At 41.8% G+C, this 18,834-nt stretch overlaps 1 protein-coding gene across 2 annotated transcripts in view; it reads left to right on the forward strand.

The window, feature by feature from the left end:
* The window catches only part of MAST4 (microtubule associated serine/threonine kinase family member 4), a 611,899-nt gene that overhangs the window by 218,315 nt on the left and 374,750 nt on the right, over window positions 1–18,834 (forward strand). The window lies entirely within an intron of this gene.

Consider the following 18,834-nt stretch of genomic DNA (forward strand, 5'->3'; position numbering starts at 1 on the left):
CACTGCCCTTGTGAAGGCCAGCAATGATCCTTCACATACGCTGCCCTTGTGAAGGCCAACAACGATCCTTTACATACACTGCCCTTGTAAAGGCCAACAACGATCCTTCACATACACAACAACAATCCTTCACATACACTGCCCTTGTGAAGGCCAACAACAATCTTTCACATACACTGCCCTTGTGAAGGCCAACAACGATCCTTCACATACACTGCCCTTGTAAAGGCCAACAACAATCCTTCACATACATTGCCTTTGTGAAGGCCAAGAACAATCCTTCACATACGCAACAACAATCCTTCGCATACACTGCCCTTGTGTAGGCCAACAACGATCCTTCACATATACAATAACAATCCTTCACATACACTTCCCTTGTGAAGGCCAACAAAGATCCTCCACAAACACAGCAACAATCCTTCACATACACTGCCCTTGTAAAGGCCAACAACAATCATTCACATACACTGGCCTTGTGAAGGCCGACAACTGTCCTTCACAGTATGTTTGTGAATGTCCTATTTGATTTGCCTGCCAATGTGATATGAAAGCTTCATTTTACTTTGAACGCTAATAAAGCCCACAGATGCTCTGCAAGTTATATAAAGTTCCTTTCCTACAGGCCAAGTTTAATTGGTTGGCAGACATGCTGGGTCACGTGTATAAGTTGGAATTGCCAATTTTTTAAATCCAGTAAGAAATCCTTTAATGGCCAAGTGATACAAATGTGTAAAAACTCAAAAGCATTTTGACTAGTAGGCTCCTTTCAACCTCACAGCTTTTGAAGGAACTTCTGGCTGAAATGTCATGGGTTGTGTTGCCTTGCACTATCTTATTAGATAGTTTGTTATACCGCAAGGTATACTGTAGCTTTTTATATTATGGAGCTGAGTTTGTCATAGAGTTCAGAGTTGCACAGCGATATATCAGAGCTAGGTTAGTCACAGAGTCCATTATAACAACGCTATCCAACAGTAGAACAGAGTGGCCCATGGATGCAACAGAGCTGGCTGCTTGGGACGTTTTTAAAAATGCGTGAGTCCAACAGTAACAATTACATGAAGTCAATGGTTGGCACAGAAGGAGTTTCCACAAAAGCAAACGGTGCCAGGCGGCTTCTGCAGAAAGAGATAAGCAGCTCCCATGTGGCGCCTCTATGTATAATCGGGCTCTGACATCAGAATATGATATTTACACCAATAATTCTTTGGTCAGTTTTTGTTGTATATTAGCTGTACTCCGCTCATTCTGGAGTTGAACTTACAAAGGTTTTATTTTTTCCATTTGCTATATTCACATTGACGTTAATGGAAATCTACTAAACTTTTATTTTAGTTGTCCTTGTTTAAAATCAAGAGTTGTGGGTTTTGTATGTATTGCCCGAGCTTACCATTTTGCTATTTAAATCTGGTAGAGCAAGTAAAGATTTCATGTAACCAATTTATTGCTTCCACTAAAGAAAATGCTAGTGAATTCATAAATGGTCAAAGCCTATGAATTTGTAAGCAGCTAATTCCCAAAGGTAGCCAAGAACAAAGGGAAAAGAAGGCATCATTACGTTACACCTCGGAGGAAAATCTCCCCGAGAAGGAAAGATGATGATATGAATGGGATGAGAAATACTTTTATTTTTCCCCATGTACCAGGGGCCCTGATGACATGGCTTTTTGAATGTATTTATACATTTTCTGGCTGGTGAATAGATAAATGCTTTATAGCATATTCCCTTGTCACGGGTATCACTGTATTCTACTCTAAGGCATATTACACCTAAATACCTGACTATTTTACAGTGAGAAATTGCAAGTTTCTACTATACATTATAATTGCCGGTAATTCAATATAGTAGTACGTGAGACGTTATAATGTTGAAAAATTTTATTTATGCACTGACAAATTACATTACTGTAATTTCCAAGAATTATAACATGCGTAAGTAGGGTTGTGTTGGCCCTTATGTGCGTAAATAGAGACGTAAGGATATGTTCACACATTTATGTGGATTCTCACCCGTATTCCGTGCTAAAATCCACAAGTATTTCCACTCCCATTTATTTCAATAGGCGTTTGTGTTACTTTGTGGAGACCGCACTGGGTAACCACACGTGGTTTATCCTCGTTAAATAGGGCTAATCCGAGTGTAGGACCACAGCTCATAAAGCTGCAAATCTGCTAGAAAAATCAACCTTGGGTTAGCCTTAGATTTTAGCTGTGGATTCTATGACCGATTAGTAATATGTTTTTCCAATTCACAAAGCCTCCTTTTGAATGGAGTCTACGGGTATAGGCCACGTAAAATCTTTTTTCAGGTGTATTCCTCACTAAAAAAATGGTAAAGGATGAATATAATGTACAGCAATGCAAAAACAACATTGCTGTTCATTTGTTCTGTCTTTTTTTTCATCATTTTATCCACTTTAGGCTTCGAAAGTCGTGAGCAGCTAAAAGAAGTGACTGGACCATTTGGGTGGGTTCTGCTTGGAAGCTGCCACTATTTTAGATATAAAATGTAGAAAAATAAAAAGATGTCATTGGCAAAGCAAAAGGTGTCCATACAGATGTCAGGAAGGTGTTGAGCTTTAAGTGTACAGTGGCTGCCCACTGCGATAGAGCAGCATCTCCGTGATGTTGTATTAGCCAGGGCTAGACCTGCGTCAGCATGTCCTCAAAAGCCATTTCAGCACCTCTGTGCACACTGGCTACGCGGTCATCTACTACTGCTCAGTTCTTGGCGGAGTGAGAGGGCGATTTCTCCTAAGGCTGGAGATAGACCGTGTAAACCCTGTTGGAGGAAGATTCGCAACTTACGGAAAAAAAATGGACCCACATCTCCTACATCTTCTACATCTGCCAGGCTTCAGTTGGCCAGACTCTCTTCAGCTAAGCCCAGTCCTCTTTTTAAGAAAAGTGGTGAAAGCAGCAGAAAACGAAAAGAAAATCCTATCGGGGCTTGCTGACTTTGACGTATAAATCGGACAAGCGCAATCCGGTAAAAAATCAGATTGTACTCTGACCAATGTTACTCAGTGAGGCCGTGCAGATCTGCGTATTTCTTCTCAGTTGTATTCAGCATGCTGCAATTTCACTCCGAAATCAGACCGTGCAAGAAAAAAATCGCATGTCATACGGACCATCAGTATGGCATCAAATTTTTACGAATACATTACAATTCTGTAGCATAATAAACTGTAAATGGTCCTGTAAATGATTAATAGCTGCTGAATGAAAAACCAATTGTATACAGACAGCGTGTGTGTGTGTATATATTATGTGGACAGTGCATGTGTGTGTAATATATACAGTATATATTATATATATATATATATATATATATATATATGTATATATATATATATATGTATTAGTATATGTATGCACGCATAATATTTTTTTAAATTAAATATATGTTTAGGTGTATACATTTTTTTGTTCCTAGACATATTAAGATTCACACTTCCCAGTACGATAATTGTCTAGAACTTCCAGACGTAATCGTCAGCATATGTTGCTAGTCGTGAATGCCTCTTCGACTTCCTTCTAATATGAAGTGAGATACCATGATATATAATTTATTTCACTCCCCTTTGATCTTCACATTCTTCAAAAGATTTAGTCATGTCCTGCCCTCAACACATCTTTAAATATACTTATGCCAGCTACTTACGAATTAATTCCGTCGAATGAAGACTAGCGATGCCATTATTCAGGCCATGTTTAAAGAGCAGTTCATCCTCTTGTCTGTAACTCTGACAGGGGATATTCCCAATGTAACTTGTATTATGGTTGTAGTTTAACAATGATCTCGTGGTAAACATTGACATAACTGATGAAACATGAATACATTTCCGGAGAACCTTTGCAGCTTCACAGTTGCCATTATAACTACTCTGTATTTTTAATGTTAGACTTTCAGCAAATTCATTCTGCTTTGTTTGCAGTAATCTAATCCAACAAGGGCAAACCTGGCGAGCAATATGTCTCTGTTGTAAAGAGTTATGTCTTAAAGGGGCATTACCATCTCCGAGATCCTATCCCAATATGTAGTAGATGTAATAATAATAGTATTAGAAAATACCTTCAATTAGAAATGTAGTATAGTTCTTCTGATTAGCTATGCTGCTTATCGCATTCACAGGGCATTGCAGTAGCTTAGGTATCCATGGTTATGTTCATTCATATAAGACAGTCAGCTGTTAGTGGTCATAACTAATGATGAAAGAATATACTCGTTACTCGAGATTTCTCGAGCATGCTCGGGGGTCCTCCGAATATACTTGTTACTCGAGATTTCTCGAGCATGCTCGGGGGTCCTTCGAGTATTTTTTAGTGCTCGGAGATTTAGTTTTTCTTGCCACAGCTGAATGATTTACAACTGTTAGCCAGCATAAGTACATGTGGGGGTTGCCTGGTTGCTAGGGAATCCCCACATATACTTATGCTGGCTAACAGATGTAAATCATTCAGCTGCGGCAAGAAAAACTAAATCTCTGAGCACTAAAAAATACTCGGAGGACCCCCGAGCATGCTCGAGAAATCTCGAGTAACGAGTATATTCGCTCATCACTAGTCATAACCATTGATACCTAAGCTATTGCAATGCCTGTACGTGGGGAAAGCATCATAGTGAATCTTAAAAACTATACTACATTCTATTCTCAGGACCCTTGTCTAATGGCAGAATCCATAGCCATCAGACAGGAGCTCTGTATGTCGCCTGCTGGAATCCTGTATACCTCTTCTGATAAATGGGTCCGGCCCAACATCGTGCGTGCCTCATGCCATAATGATGGGCCTACAAATCAGTAGATTCCGGTAGTTGTGAAGCTGTTCGCAGGGCTCCCATCTTGGACACCAGTAATATGGAGTGCGGGGCTTTTGGGCGGTTTTGGGCAGTGGGTGGGCGTTGAAGGAGTGTCCGAGTGGAAGTAAAGCTACGGATCCTTGGAGAAAGTCTGGATAGGGTGGTGTGACTCTAGATCTGTTGTTGGTGATTCTGGGGCGGGTTGTTTGGCTTTAAAGGAGCCAACTCTGTGAGGACAACCAATTTCACAGCATCTTGGACTAGGCCACGTCAGGCCTTATTTCTAAGGACTTAGAAAAGCCCTGCATTGGAGAGATCGGTATTCCCTAAGAGCTTTATGATGGTGTTTGTTTATTCGGAACTCAGCCCAGCAAAGACCCTATACTTCAGTTTCAGGATATACTGGTACAATCTTAACATATGAATATATATGCACATATATAAATAGCCTAATAGAGATCTAATTTGTTAGGAGAAAAGGTCTATTCTGTAAGAGACTCTTCAAAAACTGCTTCAAGTAGGCGATTACTAAAGTACTGGTACAATACTTTCGTTTTATTGATGTATGCACAGAAAGCATTTATTGTGTTGTATTTTGCTTGGCTATAGCTGTTATTTCTGTGTAAGTGTACCTGCGTATACTCTTAGGACACGTTCACACGTTCAGTATTTGGTGAGTTTTTTACCTCAGAATTTGTAAGCCAAAACCAGGAGTGGGTGATAAATACAGAAGTGGTGACGTGTTTCTATTATACTTTTCCTCTGATTGTTCCACTCCTGGTTTTGGTTAACAAATACTGAGGTAAAATACTGACCAAATACTGAACATGTGCACATGGCCTTAGTTGGTGTTATTGAGAGTAACTGCTGTCATTGTATTTCTTACTTATACACTTTTTACCTACTATCCTTTCCTTTGTTTTATGACCCCTTAGTGACAGAGCCAATTTGGTACTTAGTGACCAGGCCAATTTTTACAATTCCGAACAGAACACTGTCACTTTATGAGGTTATAACTCTGGAACACTTCAATCCCACTGATTCCACTGATTCTAAGATTGTTTTTTTTCGTGACATATTGTACTTCATGGTAGTGGTAAAATTTATTCGATATAACTTTTAGTTTATTTATGAAAAAATGGAAATTTGGCAAATATTTTGTAAATTTTGCAATTTTCAAACTTTTAATTTTTGTACCTTTAAATTAGAGAGTGGTGTCACACAAAATAGTTAATAAATAACATTTTCCACATGTCAACTTTACATCATCACAATTTTGGAAACATAATTTTTTTTTGTCAGGACACGTTATAAGGGTTAAAACTTGACCAGCGATTTCTCATTTTTCCAACAAAATGTACAAAACCATTTTTTTAGGGACCACCTCACATTTGTAGTGAGTTAGGGGATCAATATAAAAGAAAATACCCAAAAGTGACACCATTCTAAAAACTGCACCCCTCAAGGTGCGCAAAACCACGTTCAATAAGATTATTAACCCCCAGGTGCTTCACGAGAACTAAAGCAATGTGGAAGAAAAATTTACTTTGGAACCAATTTTTTTTTTATTATTTTCCCAAGGGTATCAGGGAAAAATGAACCAAAAAAATTTGTTGTGCAACTTCTCCTTAGTACGCCGATATCCCGTGTGTGGAGAAAAGCCACTGTTTGGGCGCATGGCAGGGCTCAGAAGGGAGGGAGCACTGTTTGACTTTTTGAACTCAGAATTGGCTGGAATCAATGGTGGGCGCCATGTCGCGTTTGGAGACCCCCTGATGTACCTAAACAGTGGAAACCCCCAATTTTAGCTCCAACCCTAACCCCAATAACCCCCCAACCCTAATCCTAACCATAAACCTAACACACCACTAACCCTAATCCCAACCCTAATCATAACCCTAGCCCCAACCCTAACCCTAGCTCCAGCCCTTATCCTAGCCCCAACCCTAACTTTAGCCCAACCCTAACGGAAAAATGGAAATAAATACATTTTATTTATTTTATTATTTTTACCTAAGAGGCTGATAAAGGGAGGTTTAAGTTAGTTTTTTATTTTTATTTTGATCACTGTGATGGGGTCTATCACAGTGATCAAAATGAATCAATTGGAAAAATTTCCTATTGCTGCTGGGTGCCGGCTGGCAGATCTCGGCGTCTGCATTTCGTATTTTCTTACCGGAAGAAGATGCTGCCGCCCGGGGGACATCATGCGGGATGCAGGAGAGTCCAGGGACACCGGAGGGAAATCGGGGGACCCCATTTCTCTCTCCTCTGATATACGATCACATCAGAGGAGAGAGAAATTAAATGGGAAATCAGACTTTTTTTTTTTCTACTGTCGCCGTTATTTGGTGAATAACGGTGATCTCCACAATGGAGTTGGTAAAAACTGACCCGAATCATGTTCTCCGAGGTGGTAGCCGAGACCCAGGGTTTCCGATTCTGGGGGGCGCTATACACTTATTTCTCAGCGGCGTTAAAAAGCGGCGCTGAGAAATAAGTACCCTTAACTTCCACTGTTAAAATGCGTATCGTTGGTCGTTAAGGGGATAAGCTGGTTAGTAAATATTCATATTAAATTATCTAATCTTTGTGTGTGTCTGCTGACTGCTGCTGTACCCCTTGTCCTTGTTTGACCATATTGAAATTAAGCATGCCTGATACTTTTGATCTCCAGGTAGATTCTCCACCCTCAGAGATCTTTAGCTGTGTCTTACCCCAATCTCCCCAATCATAACACAAGTGTGTTGGGTCTGACAGTTGGTAGCACTGTCAGCTAACTAAGGTACAAAGGTAGGAAAACGAGGGACAAAAAGACCAAAGACAATGTAGTAGCCCTTTATGATTACGAAAATAAAGTCCCATGGTTTTGATCCCATATAAAAAGTTTGAATGTGAGCTAACCTGGATTCTGAGCTCAGGAAGTCAGGAAAATGTTTGCGTTCTTCTGAAGCTGCTATTTATTTATGCAGCACTTTCCAGATGAAAACCTCTGGAGGTAACAATACTACTTATTGCGTTCCTCTCTATCTGTCCCTTTTCATAGTTTATGGAACATTTTCCAAATGTAGGTTTTAACTGGGTGACACTATAGCATATCTCTAGACTGTATCAGATGAAAGAAAAGACAAAAATAATGATGAACCTGATGGTAAAGTATCCAACCTACCTTCAATGTTCTGTATGCAAAATCATATTATAAAAGCATCATTTCATTAAAATCTCAAAGGAAAGCCCACATACTGCTTGCCCGGTTTCACCTAAAGGCGTCTTCAAGGACTATTAAAAGCAGGTTGGATACTTTACCATTTGGTTTTGTACAAACTGTCTTTTTTTTGTTGTTGTTCTTTTGGCATAGTCCAAAGATATGCTACATTGCTACCTAATGAGCACCTACATTTGGAAAGTGCTCCATATATAGTAAGGAGTGGATCGAGAGAAACACAAAAATTGGTACTGTGACATCCAGCGGTTTGCATAATATATACTGTGGAGATAACAAGCTTTGTGAACTTAGAACCAATCAAATACTTGGAAATGGCCCAAAACAAAGGGGTGGTGAGAAAATACGTATAGTTCTCATTTCTCGGATTCTACAGTCTGCCAAGAACTGCAGAAAACATCTGTAGGATCCATAATTTACAGAGTTCCGAGTCCACATTTGTCTATTTTGGCTTATAGTGATGGTCAGACTTGGGTTAGGTTTACATGACCATATAGCAGCCATATTTTACAGTCGATGATATGGCCCCATCATTCTGCCTGATCGTGGGTCTACTGAGCCAAGCTATCATCTTCATGTATGATTATGAGAGTGTTACTTCAGGACAGAAGACCCGCAGTCGTACTGGGATTAGCGGCCATAGCAGGGACCATAATCTATGCCTGCTATATGGTTGTGTGATTGTGGCCTTGGTCTGACCTCAGACCTAAGTTTTAAGCCGTAGGGTGAGTGTCCACGGTAAGTAAACGCTGCGTGATTGACGCTGCAGCGTCAAACACGCAGTGTCCAGATGTTCCAGCATAGTGGAGGGGATTTTTTGAAATCCCGTGTCCACTATGCGTGGAATCCCGCACGCGGCGGCCCTGAGACTCCGGACATGCTGCGCGTCTTTTCAGATCGCAGCATGTCTGTGCTACCTGCGGCGACGCTGCGTCGCCGCAGGTAATATCACAGGGCCCTATGGCGAGGGGTGCGATGATCCCGGATGTGTACTGTACACATCCGGCATGATCGCGTCACAAAGGGGCGGGGCTTAGCGCCGAGCGGCTTCTCCGCTGCGGCGATACCGCCGGCCATCCTGAGCGTGGACACGCACCCTTATACTTTTGGATACTGGATTTTATTGACTATTGTTGACCTTTAATGTCATATGGGAACACTGCTCTTTTCCTTGAGCTGTTCTGCCTCCACATGAGAAAATAAAGCAATAAATGGTGCCCATTAACATCAATTAGCTGTCTAATATGTGTGCTAGTTTTAGGTCTACCAGAGCGAGGGTCACTCCTTGTAGCTGTTCTCTGTACAGACCAATAAGTAAAACTCAAAATACTTTAATGCTATACAGTTGTGTGAAAAAAGTTTGTCCCTTCCTTATTTCTTATTCTTTTGCATTTTTGTCACACTTTAGGGTATGTGCACATGTTCAGGTTTTTTTCGCGTTTTTTCGCGATAAAAACGCTATAAAAACTCATTAAAACCGCATACATTATGCATCCTATCATTTAGAATGCATTCTGCATGTTTTGTGCACATGGTACGTTTTTTTACGCAAAAAAAACGCATCGTGGTAAAAAAAGCAGCATGTTCCTGTAATTTTGCGGATTTTCTGCGTTTCTCCTGCAATTCTATGCATTTGGAAAAAAAAGCGCACAAAAAAGCATCAAAAACACGGTAAAATCGCGGTAAAAAAAACACCGGTAAAAATCGCGGTAAAAACGCATGCGAATTTCTGGCAGAAATGTCCGGTTTTTGTCAGGAAAATTTCTGCCAGAAATCCTGACGTGTGCACATAGCCTTAGTGTTTCCGATCACCAAACAAATGTAAGTATTAGACAAGGATAACCCAAGTAAAGACAATGTGCAGTTTTTAAATGAAGGTCTTTATTATTAAAGGAAAAAAGAAATCCAAACCTACAGGACCCTCCCATATTGTGGGAGATGGCAATGGGGATTGAAAGTCACCTTCCTCCTTTTCCAACCTCTTAGATGCTGGTGTGAATTGTGACCGTGGCATTTTAGAGATTAAGCTGCAGTGATTGGGCCAGCTCTGATCACAGTGGTTACTCAGGTGCCTGCTGTATTATACAGCCAGCGAATGTCACAAAATGAAACCTGGGCACAGTGGACCGCAGCACTGGGTACAGACAAACACTGCCACCTTCTATGACTTCTAAAGAATATCTGAAGTCACAGGTTTTGCACAGATACACTAGGCCTACTTTCTTGTGCTTTTATAAGGTCAAGGAACTACTTAGTACCTTGAAGAATTCTTGTAATTTACAGCAGAGGATACATTCCATATATAGCTGTTTAGATGATATCATCCAGATTATTCCCATGATGACTCTGGAATGTCACATTCTTCTTTCTAAGAGTCCTACAAGATGTTCGGGACAGAAAACATAACATCCTGCCTAAAATGCATCCGTTCATAATAATAAGGCCAGGATTTGTTAGCCCTGGACTGTACAGGCTGGTGGTGCATGCAGTGTCGGACTGGGGAGCCAAGGGCCCACCAGTAACATCATCTCCAAGGCCCCACTTTTCAGCTACGTAAAAATATGACTTTATCCTCATTCAAAAAATGTCATAGCAATAAACTGGGTTAAATTAATAAGATGCTGCCTTTGTCTTTATATGGTGAATGAAGTGTATTGTGCCAAGTACTGCTCATATAAGAGGGTGGTGGCCCATTCCTGCAATGCGGCCCACCAGAGAATTCTCCTGTGGGCCAGTCCAAGCCTGTGTTTTACCATTCTAAAAACAGACCTCCACGCCCTATTTACATACAGTGGACATACAGTGCCTTGCGAAAGTATTCGGCTCCCGGGAACTTTTCAACCTTTTCCCATATATCATGCTTCAAACATAAAGATACCAAATGTAAATTTTTGGTGAAGAATCAACAACAAGTGGAACACAGTTGTGAAGTTGAACGAAATTTATTGGTTATTTTAAATTTTTGTGGAAATTCAAAAACTGAAAAGTGCGGCGTGCAATATTATTCAGTCCCTTTACTTTCAGTGCGGCAAACTCACTCCAGAAGTTCATTGTGGATCTCTGAATGATCCAATGTTGTCCTAAATGCCTAATGATGATAAATATAATCCACCTGTGTGTAATCAACTCTCCGTATAAATGCACCTGCTCTGTGATAGTCTCAGGTTTCTGTTTGAAGCACAGAGCATCATGAAGACCAAGGAACACAACAGGCAGGTCCGTGATACTGTTGTGGAGAAGTTTAAAGCCGGATTTGGATACAAAATGATTTCCAAAACTTTAAACATCCCAAGGAGCACTGTGCAAGCGATTATATTGAAATGGAAGGAGTATCATACCACTGCAAATCTACCAAGACCCGCCCGTCCCTCTAAACTTTCATATCAAACAAGGAGAAGACCGATCAGAGATGCAGCCAAGAGGCCTATGATCACTCTGGATGAACTGCAGAGATCTATAGCTGAGGTGGGACAGTCTGTCCATAGGACAACAATCAGTCGTACACTGCACAAATCTGGCCTTTATGGAAGAGTGGCAAGAAGAAAGCCATTTCTCAAAGATTTCCATAAAAAGTGTTGTTTAAAGTTTGCAGCAAGCCTCCTGGGAGACACACCAAACATGTGGAAGAAGGTGCTCTGGTCAGATGAAACCAAAATCGAACTTTTTGGCAACAATGCCAAATGATATGTTGGCATAAAGGCATCACAGCTCATCACCCTGAACACACTATCCCCACTGTCAAACATGGTGGTGGCAGCATCATGGTTTGGGCCTGCTTTTTTCAGCAGGGACTGGGAAGATGGATGGAGCCAAATACAGGACCATTCTTGAAGAAAACCCGTTGGAGTCTGCAAAAGACCTGAGACTGGGACGGAGATTTGTCTTCCAACAAGACAATGATCCCAAACATAAAGCAAAATCTACAATGGAATGGTTCACAAATAAACTTATCCAGGTGTTAGAATGGCCAAGTCAAAGTCCAGACCTGAATCCAATCTAGAATCTGTGGAAAGAGCTGAAAACTGCTGTTCACAAATGATCTCCATCAAACCTCACTGAGCTTGAGCTGTTTGCCAAGGAAGAATGGGCAAGAATTTCAGTCTCTCGATGTACAAAACTGATAGAGACATACCCCAAGCGACTTGCAGCTCTAATTGCAGCAAAAGGTGGCGCAACAAAGTATTAAGTTAAAGGGGCCGAATAATATTGCAAGCCCCACTTTTCAGTTTTTGAATTTCCACAAAAATTTAAAATAACCAATAAATTTCGTTCAACTTCACAATTATGTTCCACTTGTTATTGATTCTTCACCAAAAATTTACATTTGGTATCTTTATGTTTGGAGCATGATATGTGGGGAAAGGTTGAAAAGTTCCATGGAGCCGAATACTTTCGCAAGGCACTGTACTGTCAATTGCTCCAGTGTGGAAGAATATGTAAATTTTTGTCAATTACTATATTGTGACGTAAGTAACACTGAACATAGATATAAAATATTCCCCTTGTAATGCAAACTGCAAGAAAAACGATACAACCCGCTGAGTATAGGATAAGGAATAAGCATTTGGTAATGAATTTGGAAACAGAAAGTCTCCTTTATACAAACAGTTTATAAGGGTAAACAATGTGCAGGAAAGCAACAAGAAACACAATGGTTCTCAGGGGGCTTAAAGCAGATTTAGGTGGTAATCTGTTTGTTGATGCAGGCTTTCCATACGGCTTTCAATGCCCCCCTGATAGATTCTTATATGTTGTGTTCCAAAAATGAGCCACATGAGGTTTCTCGCGTGCTGTAATTCTTACAGCCTGTTCTCCGCAGCATTCATACAGATTTCAAGGCTGGATTCCAATTAAATTTAATTTGGCATGCGTGAAAATTCAATAGACTTTAAGAAGAATGCTTATAACACATATGGAGAAACTCGTTACTGGAATATAGGGCTTGTTTCTGTGCTCTCCCTCATCCAGAGTATAGTGCACAGGATTGACCAGTCATTATAATGTATATCAGACCATCACGTGTCCAGTTATCCTTATTCCATCCTGCTATTCTCACCACCTCGTCCAGAGTGTAGTGCACAGGATTGACCGGTCAGTATAAGGTAGGTCTGACAGTCACGCGTCCAGTTATCCTGATTCCACCCTGCTATTCTCACCACCTCGTCCTGAGTGTAGTGCACAGGATTGACCGGTCAGTATAAGGTACTCCTGACAGTCACGCGTCCAGTTATCCTGATTCCACCCTGCTATTCTCACCACCTCGTCCTGAGTGTAGTGCACAGGATTGACCGGTCAGTATAAGGTACTCCTGACAGTCACGCGTCCAGTTATCCCATTCCACCCTGCTATTCTCACCACCTCGTCCAGAGTATAGTGCACATGATTGACCGGTCAGTATAAGGTACTTCTGACAGTCACATGTCCTGATTCCACCCTGCTATTCCTGCCACCTCATCCAGAGTATAGTGCACATGACTGACCGGTCAGTATAAGGTACTTCTGACAGTCACATGTCCTGATTCCACCCAGCTATTCCCGCTACCTCATCCAGAGTATAGTGCACACAATTGACCAGTCAGTATAAGGTACATCAGACAGTCATGTGTCCAGATATCCTGATTCCATCTTGCTATTCCTGCCAATATTTTAGATTCACCTTTTTGCTTTTTTATCGCTAGTTTTAAAAACCACTGTTCCTCTGTTATTCTTCCTGGAAGTGCATTGACGTATTGTCAACTGGACGTTATCACTCCCCTATCCCCTCATAAATAAGTTGTGTCCGGACATCACAAATTCCAATGGTGTCATGCTAAGAAATGCTTCTTTAAAGGGATTCTGTCACCAGGTTTTTGCCAACTAATCTGATAACTGTATATTGTAGAGACAGAGACCCTGATTCCACCAATGTGTCATTTACTGGGCTGCTTACTGTAGTATTAATAAAATCATTGTTTTATCAGCAGGAGATTATCACTAGAGGACTAGTAAGCCTTCTGTCAGGTAGTCCTCCATATTCATGAGCTCTGTATATAGCTGGAAACAGGGTCTCTGCCCCTACATCATGCTGCTCTCAGATGGAATAGCAAAAATCTGGTGACGGATTCCCTTTAACAAGGGGGAGAGTTAACTCTTAGTTATACATTTATTTATATATAACCATTAGGAATAATAGAGGAAAAGAACAGTACAGAGTTCGAAAGAAAGATTCTTCAAAACACTTTTCCAGACTTGTCAGTTTTAGTAAATGCTTATATTTCACAAAATAAAACAGATTGTCCTCATAAAAGGGTCAGACATTGATTTATACTGGAGCCACCTATAGATGACAGTAGGGTCGTCCTCTTTGAGGATGGTCCGTATTCGGGGAGATGTAGACATGCCCCATTTATAGGAGCCCTTAGTGGAATTGTGTGTGAACGAATATAACAATAAGCACTAGAAAAAGTGGCACAGGGAGCAGGAATGAGACTAATTCAGTCCCAGCTTAACCCACATTGATTGATAAAATGAGAATTGATGAAAATAATTATAGAAAAGGAAAGAATCCCCTGTTTATAAGAGCTGACAGTCTATTTGAAACTGGGGGACTGACATAATTAGTATGTGGTGCTTTTATATTGGCATCTGGTAAATCATTGTTACAGCGCCCGTCACCCAGCCAGTATCTGAGCCAACCAACACAGCTATAAGCTGCGGAGCGATGTGACAAGGCCAGCAAATTAGGTGTATAGTGGGATATACTGTATGTGAATTGGTCTGGTTGTGTGAGAGCCATGAACTAGAGTTCTAGTCAAAATTAGTTAATTGACATAAGTCGTCTTGGATAAATTAGGCTTAAAGCGCCTCTGTCATCTGTATCGTGATGTCCGAACAAGGGGCAGCATGAATCGGACATTGGCTGCGTTATTACAGCCGTGTCTGCTTTACTGTGGAACTGCAGAGACTATGCGGCTTGGAGGACTAGGCCAAGGCAGGTCAGAGGTGGCTTGGATGATTAGGCCAAGGCGGGTCAGAGGTGGCTTGGATGACTAGTCCAAGGCAGGTCAGAGGTGGCTTGGGTGACTAGTCCAATGCGGGTCAGAAGTGGCTTGGATGAATAGTCCAAGGCAGGTCAGAGGTGGCTTGGATGACTAGGCCAAGGCGGGTCAGAGGTGGCTTGGATGACTAGGCCAAGGCAGGTCAGAGGTGGCTTCAAACACCCTGATGCCTTTGATTGACACATCTGAGACCGGTCAGTCGAGGGGAGTGTGGCTGGGAGAAGCTGCCAGGGATCTGCCCCTTGGACTAGTCAGTGGAGACTTTGTCCGCGGCCGGATTCTCAAACTATGTTGTTCCAGAGTAATACATACCCAACTGCAATGACAGGTCCAGGCTTTCATTCCTATTAACTGACACTGGTTTAGTGATGATTTTTGATTACTTTTTTGTTCTTTTCAGTGAGTCTCTGTGGTTTAGGCTGCATTAATCAGATGACTAGTTTCATGCCCTTTTGAATGGAATCTGTCAAGTGCCTCGCGCTGCCCAAACCACAGTCAGCGTGAAACCAGGTCCAGTTCTTGCATGTCTGGGAATAGGGAGAGTAGTCATCTGGGTGGGTCACTGCTGGCTGCTGCCTTTTCTTGCTCAGTTTGATTGACTGGTCCCTCCTTATGAACATGGCAGCGTGGAATATGGACTAGTTAGTCAAACTAGCTAACCCGGGCAGAAAGCCGTCTGGAATGTGGTCCTTGTCTAATGACTACTCTGTCTTTTCCTGGCTCCTGATTGTAGCCTAAAGATAAATCTACATCAGCCCGCTGCCTGCTTATAAGCCGGAAAAGTAAATTTACACCAGCTTAGACGCGACAAAGAAGCTTCTGCCTCTTAATAATTGTGTCGCACTTTATTCCTGAGCTGTTTTAATTAAGACCAACATAGAAGGACTGATTTTAAGTAAATTGCCCCCTTGTGTAGCAAATATTGGGGTGCTGGTGTCATGTAAGCCTTTGTGTACCCTGTGCCGTTACACAGTACCGGTATCGTGTGATCGGCGCTGATCTGATTTTTACAATTTCCTATAAAATAGTATCCCGGAAAGTTATCGGCGTTCACACGTGAGGTTTACCGTCGCCTGTTGGAAAGTTAATTATAGATGTTCAATGTTCAGTCTGAGTGAGATTACGAGATTATCTGGTGTTATCTGTCCTTTCCTCCACCTTGTCCTTGTTTAGAAGTCCATAAATGTAAAGTCACAGTATGACGCGTATAGACAATGTGCTGCTGAATGCCGGGAGCTACATGCAGTCATATGTATGTCCGCGCTCTGCCTGATACTTGGGCATTGGGATTGGGAAGTGCAAACATCTGCTCCACACATTACCAGGCACCTCCTCTCTGAAAACCTCACAGACAGGTAAAAAAGAAATAAATTCTATTCTGGACACCTGAAAGTCCATGTGTTCTGTATAATTTTGATGAGCTATTACTTATTCTCTTCAATACTTTTAGGCTGTGTTCACACTGCTAGACACCCATAGCAATGGCCTTTTCATCATGACACTTGGGGATAGAGCATATTGATCTCCAACATGCTCCGTCCCTTCCCACATCCCCTCACACCCAACAACTGCTATCGGGGGGACATTCAGCTGCCACCATCTGATTAAGATAATCAACCAATCCTATTAAAGGGAATCTGTCAGCTGGTTTTTGCTGTGTGTCCCAAGACCAGTGTAGGAGCCGATTCCAGAAATGTCACTTACTGGGCTGTGTGTTTCTATTTCAGTAAACTCAGTGGTTAATCAGCCGGAGATTATCACTATCTGACTAGTTGCCCCGTTCATGCTAGTCCAACTCCGCCCCCACCACTGATTAGCAGAGAAAGCTGCCAATCAGTGCAGTGGGCGGGGTTACACAGGGCACAATATTCTGAGCTTTGCTAGATCTGCAGTAGAGAAAACTGTGATTTTGTCACAACTTTTCCAGCCAGTAAACTAAGGGATACATAACTGGAATCAGGGTCTCATCTCTTCCTTTAATTTTCAGACGTTTGAAATCTTTTCTTTTGCATATGACCAGTCTTAAGACCTCACTCCCCGATGGCAGTCAATACAGTGCTTTGAGGGTTAATAGCTAGCTCTCCACAGATCATGAGTGGTATAGAAAATCTGCATTTTTCTGTTCCATTTACTCTGCTGTTAGGTATAGAAATACCAGGGCGAATGGTTTCTGCAGCCTTGACTTTCTAGTTCTAACAGCTTATGGATTTGTCCTGCGCCCTTTTCCCCTAAGGTACCTGAGGCCTCGCTCCGAGCTTTACGGCGGGAACATCCCTGCTGCGGAGAATGGCTCCTGTGAGGTGCAGATGGCCGTGGTTTACGAGCTTTGTTGGATATTCTGCGTATTAAGAATGCTCTTGAATGCCGTATTTTCAGCCCGATTTCTACATCTGCTCTTTTTCATGTAGAGACTTATTTACTATGCAGTTTTTTATCTAGTCAAAGCTTTTACATGGTTAATGTCTTTCATAAACTCAAGAAGCGTTCTTATGAGAATTTACCAGTATGAGCCATCGCTTCACAAAGGTAAAAAGTAGCATAAAAGTCTAGATATGAAAATGCCATGGCTTTACTGCAATCTAGGCTGTCACCGCCCAGGCTCTAGTAGGGTCCTCATCTAAACTGGGTTTTGAGACTCGGCGGGCAGATGTTATGGTCATAATGTGGATATTGTAATCTGATGATTCTGACCTTAACAAAAAATTCTAGATATTAAGTGATAAAGTGGCTAGAATTTGGGGAAAAAAAGCCACATACTCAACTCCTGGACTGTCGTCACGCCATCGATGTCTGTAAAATTGGCTGCAGTTTTCACATGAAATGGCAAGTCTGCGGCTACTGATCAGTTGCAGCAAATTATGGTGCGTGGCCTTTTTAAGAAAAGGTTTTCCAGTAGTGGTGAACCCCTTTAAAAGCATGTTACTTGTTACTGGACTCTAGTGTTGAACGTTAGTGGAAATATCTCCCCCTTTACAGTGGCTTTATCACCAGATGTCACAATACAAATGGCATTCCTCATTGTTGTATAGATCTTGGATCTGAAGAGTGTGAGCTCACGGGTCCACGTACATTCAGTATTCTCCCATCTACCTTAATTGGCAGCTGCAGCTTGTACTGAGCAGTGTAAGATTTCTGCAGCAGCACAGAGGAGGGACATTGAGGAGCTGTCACTCTAACATGGTTAGAAAGCACACCAGCCTCATCAGGTCGGGGAGATGTAGTCCATAATGTAGGCCGATTTGTGTTGTAAAATCTGATCCACTCTAAAAGCTGAGCTGAGCAGCACACAGTATGTCTACCATTCTGGGCAGCCTAATATCGTGACATATCTGTGTTGCTTTCCTGCAGCAGTAACTTGCAGGTCATCTACGTGGCAGCCACAATCAATCAATGGCGTCTGAGGGTTTTATCATATGTGGAAGCATCAAAATCCCTGCGATCTGTGTTACTACCACAAGTGCCGGATACATAACCTGCCTCGTTTCAGAAATCCTTTGCTGTCACATAACACCTTGCAGCCAGACGGCAGCGGTGAATTGTGCGCACTTGGCCATTATAAGGACATATGTCAGTGGCTGCGAATAAAACCTCTCTGGAGAAGTGACCCGTGCACTGCGCATTTTCCGGATGCTTTACTTCTAGATTACAGAGCGAGCTGCCGTGATGTCCTGGATAGGCGATCTCTTTTATAGCACTTTGTTATGGAAGCTTTGTGTTAAATGTGTGTATAACACATCGGACGCCCTTAGGTGCCCAATATATTGGCGCGA

Source organism: Ranitomeya variabilis, chromosome 1 (genome assembly GCF_051348905.1).
Source record: "Ranitomeya variabilis isolate aRanVar5 chromosome 1, aRanVar5.hap1, whole genome shotgun sequence".
NCBI lineage: Eukaryota > Metazoa > Chordata > Amphibia > Anura > Dendrobatidae > Ranitomeya > Ranitomeya variabilis.